Genomic DNA, 7,389 nt, shown 5'->3' on the forward strand with positions numbered 1-7,389 from the left:
ATCACTGGTCATGTGAAGGTGTGATATGTCATAAATGCCCCTCCTCCTTCTGTAAGATTCCAAAAGAAATTCTCTTATTCACCCGAAACTGAACTCAGACAGTGTAAGAAACCCGCTCTAGACAATTAATAGGGGGAATTAATATTGCCAGACAATTTTCCATTTTTTCAACCTAGTAAGTAATAATGGGAAATATTTCTACACATTTAAGAGCTCATTTATTACTAACAGTTCAGTCTTTCTCCTCTTTATATGTCCTTAATTTCTTCTGTAATTTTCATTCTTCATCATTTTATCTTCTTAAGGTGAAGCCCTCACAACTCACTCTCTCTCTCTCTTTCTCTTAATTTCTCTTTCTGTTAGGTGGTCTAAGTTTAGCTTTTTGTTGGTTGTCATACGGAATCAAGTTGAAGCTTGCAAGCTAGACCCTGCGAAAAGGAGATGTCTACCAACAATGCCAAAATAAAGGTATAAATTCAAAACCCTAATGTCTCGAGGGTGTTGTCCTTTTAGAGGGCTATTATACCCTCAACAAGCATCTCACATCACACACAGTTTTGAGTGTATGTAGGACCCATGCGAAAGGATGATCCATGTTCAAGTAAATTGACCCAATCATCCTCCGAGCCTTTTGATTTTTTTTATTTTTTATTTTTTTGTAATAATTTTTAGGGAAAAAGATCTCTACTTGGTGGTGTTTTCCTACGACCTCTCACAAGACACTGTGAGATGACATCTTTGTCCCCTAGGTAGATACCTAGACGTGCTCACCCATTGACCCAAACGCTGCTGTAGAGACCATGCGACCAAGTAGAGATCTTTTACCTTAATTTTCATATATATCCTTCCTTTTGTGTATATAAGAGATATGTTACATTGAGATCATAGATCCATCTATAATCCTTATTTAGATAGCAGATCTCAATCCGTGTATATCATCCTTGTTTAAGGATCACCATGCTTATCTTTTCTAGCTTTATCGGTCCAATTCTACAATGGTTCAGTTCTGTAATAAACCAGATTATTCCAATCAGATCATCAGACTGATTGGTCGGACCAATCAAACCCCTAACCTTTTTGGTTGAGAAGGTTGACGGTTCAAATGCTCTGGTCTCGGTCAGTCTAGATGTTCTAGTAAACATTGGGTTTTTCTGGGAAGTAAAAAAGAAAGGATGTAAAGTTTATTAAGGGGCTAAACCTTTTTTTTTTTTAATAGGTATAAGAAGAAAAAAAAAAGGGTCAAACATTTTATGCCCTAAATTTAGGATTTTAATCCTCTCCAATTCCCTAAACTGAGCTGTGCGGCAGTTTGGATTGGAGATTTCAACACGTGGCAGCTCAGAAATCCGAGCTCATTGACTTCTATTTATTTATTTATTTATTGTTGAGCTCGACACCTTTGGATGTCTGAGATGCCATGTGTCGACATTTCCATCCCGAACTACCGCACTGCACAGTTTTAGGAAATTGGAGAGGATTATTTTCCTTATGCCTTAAAAGGTCCAAAGAAATTTAATGAAATCCGGCTTTGACAAGGTTAGGAAACAAGACTGGAGTATTTATCCAACTTACTACAATAAATCATAGCTTTAGCGGCGGTAATTAGAAAATGCTAATAAAGCTTTTCCCAGCGGTTTTTTTATCGTGTAACATCGATCATTAAATGTGATGTCACGATTGCTATGCGGCGGCGGTTTTTTGTTATCGCCTGTGTATATACCTTTTAGTGGCTATTTTTCTTATCGCCACTAAAAATAAGCCTAATGCGGCGGCGGTTTTTTGTTATCGTCTATGTATATACCTTTTAGTGGTGATTTTTTATATCGCCACTAAAAATAAGCCTAATGTGGCGGTTATATGTCTTCATTAAGTGCACTTATTTTAGGGAGCTAGAGAGTATTCGCTACATTGCTCGAGTGCAGTTTCGGTCGAATGAGAGGATAAAAACATGCCACTGTCCATGCTTTTATGGTTGGATGCTTAAGTGAGATGAACTCATTGCACTTGAGAGGATAAAAATCTCTTGTTTTGCTCCCACCTTACCCTACCATCACCACCAACTACCCCCATCCCACCACTGCGCCACTGCCACCACCCAGCACCACCCCCTAAACTCCTTACACAACCTCTCCTCGCCCAAAACTCCCATGGAAAACTCCTGATTATGTCACATCCTTCTCTCTCCTCCCTCCCCGTAGGTTCTGCAAACCAACCCCAGCCCCCTTGTAATCTCCTTGCTTCCCATCCATACACTTGCTATCAATACTGAGATGAGTGTTCTAATCCATTGGTTTCTATTGTCCACTTCACCAACCAAAAAACAAAAAAAAAAAAAAAAGTTGATCTTATAATGTCCAATGCAGTTATATATGAACCCTACTATCATAGATATTAAGGGTGATCTCGACATAATTTTTTTGTTAAAGGTCAGCAAAGAATTATATTAATATTAAAAAAATATATACAAGAATTACGTCTAGACATACCCAGACGAAAAAGTATACAAAGAACATTGGTTTTAATCCCCACCTTCGGCATTGACATCTTTTTTAATGTCTTAGTGGGACTGGGACGATGAAGTAGAAGAGGACGATCTAATTAGCGATGCGTCGTCATCAAGGTCAGTTAAGCTCTACAAATCTTGAACATATTCTGTTGCTAGTTTATTAGAAGCTACATCACATGTTTCTTTTCTTCCATTTTATGGAAGGAGTCAAGCAATAAGAATGGATGATGAAAAAGATGAAGAAGAAGCAGAAGTTCCAGAAATGCTTCAGGAAAATGCTAATGAAGGCCAAGAACTACCACTTAATCCGGAATTGCTTCAGGAAATTGCTAATGAAGGCCAAGAGCTACCACTTAATCCTCCTTTAGAGAACAATTCAAAACCTTCTGCTCCTGTAACAGTAAAAATCACTTCTCCTTGCCAACTTTTCTTTTTCAATCTTGCTTATACGTAACAAGTAATTATAACTGAACCCAATCCTATGTAAAATACTAATTGACTTTTTAACAGAATGATCAGGTGGTTGATAACATGGAAGAGTCAGAAGCTCCCTCAGCAGAACTGAATCAAGCCTGTGCTTCCCTATTGGTTCTTCAATCAGGGGAACAAAATTCCCCAAGGTACATATTTCCTATAGCTATTGTGCTGTTTTTTCGGTGTAAATTTTTTTTTTTTTTTTTTTTTGGGTGAATAGAAATTTATTAAAAGAAAAGGAAAACTATACAAAGATACTTCCAACATATCAAACCCTAAAATCTTCAACGATATCTCAAATGTTTATTCCAATTGAGTTTCTATGACTGAGATAAACCCTTATGTTGCATAATAAATACTAAGAAATGTTAGTTATAGACTTGCTTTGCAATATGGGCCAAGCCTAAGTGTTAGGCCTTGGCTGGACTTAAGCTATATATAGAACTTGAATAGTATGGACTGATCTTCTAACAATTATTCAATGATCCAAGTGGCCTTGGACCGGGCCCTCATTACTAAGAAGACCGATATCACTCCTCTCCCACAGAACTTTGAAGCACCTTCAAACTTAGGAATGATGTTGATAATGGACTAATTGATGCTGCCAAGCTCATGCTGAACCTGTCTTGCCCTAGGGCTTTTTACACCATTAGATTTGACTGTTTATTTTGTTTTTGCAGTCACAATGTGCAGGATCCACAGAATGTACAAAACCCCGATCAACCTTCACAACTTTCAGAACATAATAATATCTCGAAACAACAGGGGAAGTTACCTGTTGATCCTCAGCTACTTGAAATCCCCATTATGTTTGATTCAAACATGAGCCAGTACAACCCATCCATGCAAACTCAAAACATTGTAAGAATCTTTTCTTTTAAACCTTTTGGATTTGATACTCTAGCTTAAATTGTGCAATATTGAATGTACTTGCCTACTAACTAAATAAGAAAATGCCATGAACAGACTCAGTGGGACACTACAGTTGAAAGAATTTGGCAACCCTTTCTTCCCACCAAAAACTTCTTCCCAAGGGAGACTATAATGCCAGAATGGTTCTGGTCCTTCTATAATCCATTAATAAGACTATGTTTCCCCCCCCCCCCCCCCATTTTGTGTTGATGAAATCTTACTTTTGAGTTTTTTTTTCTTCTTCTTTTTTAACCATGTGTAGCCCCCAAGCAATGGATCTTCTCAATCAAGTAAGAGTAGCAAAAGAAATTCCATTCCGAGGAGCTTCTCTCTTACCTGTTGTGAATGCGCCCATTAAGAAAGTATAATTCCATCCTACTGTGAACTATTTAGTTTTATGATTCTTGTTTTTCTTAGAAGGATTTCATGACTTACATTAATGAAATTTATTTCTTGAAGAACTTAATACTAAGTATAGAGAACACCATGACAGAAACCCTTGTTGGAATTAACATTAGGACTTAAGAATCGTCTACGCACCAGAAGCAATTTTGAGGTATGAACCTGAAGCTTTTCTTGTCCGTTCTTAATATGGGACTAAGGATAAAACTCATCCTTAAAAACTAGCTGTTAAGAAGAGAATGCCTAAGTCTTTATAAGCCTTCACATTGGGCTACTTACATCGGATGTGGGATAATTGTTTTCACATAGAATCCCAACACTTAATACTGAATATAAAGAAAATAATGACAGCAATCACTTCCAGATTTGACATTGAGACTTCAGACTGGGGGAGGCTCAGGAAGCAACAACAAGGTATGAAACACCTTAAGTTGAGCAATTCTAGTCCTTTATAGCTATCATTTTAATGAATTTCTCCCATAAAACTATATAGATGTTTGTTACCTATCCTCAATATTGATTAATAGTAGAGGAAACTGGGTATTCCAAATTATTTGAAGCATATTTTTCTTTAAAACTGAATATAAAGAAAATGATGACAGCAATCGCATCCGGATTTGACATTGAGACTTCAGACTGGGGGAAGCTCAGGAAGCAACAGCAAGGTATGAAATACCTCTAAGTTGAGCTATTCTAGACCTTTATAGATGTCATTTTAATAAATTTCGCCCATAAAACTATATAGATGTTTGTTACTTATCTTCAATATTGATTTTTTTTTTTTTCCCTTTTTGCTAAAGATTAGCAAGATTAAATTAAAGAGAAAAGAAATAGAACAAGTGATTAACGTCCTGACATACCTAGACGAATACAAGAAAATATTAAACTTGGTTGAGGAAACACCAACTAAAATAATGACTAAGATGAGAGACTATCTCGTCTTAACATAATAGGGGAAAAGCGGTATCTGGGCCGCTCCAAAGAGTCATCAAGAAGAGCATTCATTACCAAAGAAGAGATACCCCTCTTTTTACCACCGATTTTTCCTAGAAGTCCGCCACAGGATTTGCCTCCCTCCTCAATATTGATTAATAGTAGAGGAAACTGACTATTCCAAATTATTTGATGCATATTTTTCCAGGTTCAGATGAATAATATCGGGTCTTCCAATCAAGTTGACTCAACTTCTAGGTATAATTATGTAGCTTTTTTAAAAAAAAATATCTATTACCTCTTATTTTGTTTCAAAATTAATAATTGAAGAAAGAAAATATTTGCAGGACTCCTTTGCTTCCAGGTTTTAAACCTTATGAAACAAATGGATTACATAATCATCCTTCCGATCATGTCATCCAGGTTCCTAGGTATAGATTTTGTAAATTCTTCTGTTCCTTTTATAATATAATATATTTTATCTTATAGTTATTTTGTAAGTAATTCAAATTTTTTTAAAATTATTTTTCACTTATCATGAGTACAACAAAAATGTTCTATTTTCCAGGGCTTCTCTACCAACACCCTATGGATCTTATAATAAAATACTAGGATTACATGTTGATCCCTTTATACGGGCTTTCGTCGGTAACATCCCAGGTAATTTCACCTCCCTCTAGCATTTATGAATATGATATTAAAGGGCCCAAGTCCTTATATTGATTATTAGAAAATGATAATGCATTATGTTTGCAGTGCATCTATCTAGAACTAATTATTGATTTTTATCACTTCATGATGATAGAGGAAGATGAAGAGGCTATGATGCAATGACGATAGCATGAGGCTTGAGGTCCTAATAAGTATAGGTTGAAGCGTTGCAAAGTGAGCCTATGGTTACTGTGCAATTCTGAGGAGTTTCTTTCTGAACTTAAGACAATCAGTTCGATTTAAGGCTATTTGGAACATTTTTCTTATCCAACATATTTAAACAATTTTAGTATTTTGGTTTAAATTAATGGTTTGATAGTAAACTCTTGATTTGCCTATCTAATGGGAGAAATGATCTTGGTTGTGTGACATCTATCATTTTTTAGAATTGTAGACTGATGATTTGGTTGGCTGATCATTGGATAGATTTGAGACCTATAATATATAAGTTGCCAAGATTTGTTGGTCTATCTCAATTATATGGTCCTTTGTGCATGGGCTTTTTCTCTTGCTTTTTCAAAGGTTCTTGTTGAGTTCATGTTGATGAATTCACTTCCTTGATCCTTCAAACGTTTTTTCAAGCCTCTATAAATGATAATGGTATGCCTTTTGTTTTTTTTTTTTTTTTTTGAGAGTATAGTCTTGAATGGATGATGATCATATATATCTACAAAATTTGAGCGCAATCAAACTATCTCATGTCAATGATTAAAAGTATGATGGAATTGATCTGGGTATAGGTGTGAAAGAACATGCACTTGGGGGAGGGGGAGCGAGGAGAGGGGAGGCAAAGTTATGTTTTAGCAGCTTCTTTTTATAAGCTTATCAAATGGTCTAGCATTTTGAGCCATGTGGATAGTCGGTTTTGGTGAACTGATCATTGGATGAGTTGTATACCATATGGTTAATCATGTATCAAATTTGGGACCTATCTCAAATATATGACCCACTGTATGTTGAGATTTCACCTTAATATTTTTCAATGGTATAACTAAGAGCATTGCTAAAGTTTAAATTTCTATCAATATCAATTATGGACAAGAGATCTCTACTTGGTCGCATGGTCTCTACACAGCCATCTGGGCCAATGAAGAACCATATCTAGGTATTTACCTAGGGGGTAGAGGGATCATTTCATGGTGCCCTATGAGAGGGCATAGGAAACAACACCAAGTAGAGATCTTTTTCCCATCAATTATTTATATCTCCACATTTATACCTTCTGAGTTTAACTCTAATAATAGAATGACAAAAGTTTGTAAAGCACTATGTATTTCATGATAAATAAAAACAGCTTCACAAATTCAAAAATGAAAAGAAGAATTACGTCCTTATAAGGACAAAAGTGAAGAATCTCTAAGGTCTTAATCTAATGCTCCATTCCATTGCCTCTACCTCTACTCACTTAGGAAGTGTTTGGTTTGCTAAGTCTTAAGAATTTGAGTCTACGG

Source organism: Telopea speciosissima, chromosome 7 (assembly GCF_018873765.1).
Source record: "Telopea speciosissima isolate NSW1024214 ecotype Mountain lineage chromosome 7, Tspe_v1, whole genome shotgun sequence".
In the NCBI taxonomy this organism is placed as follows: domain Eukaryota; kingdom Viridiplantae; phylum Streptophyta; class Magnoliopsida; order Proteales; family Proteaceae; genus Telopea; species Telopea speciosissima.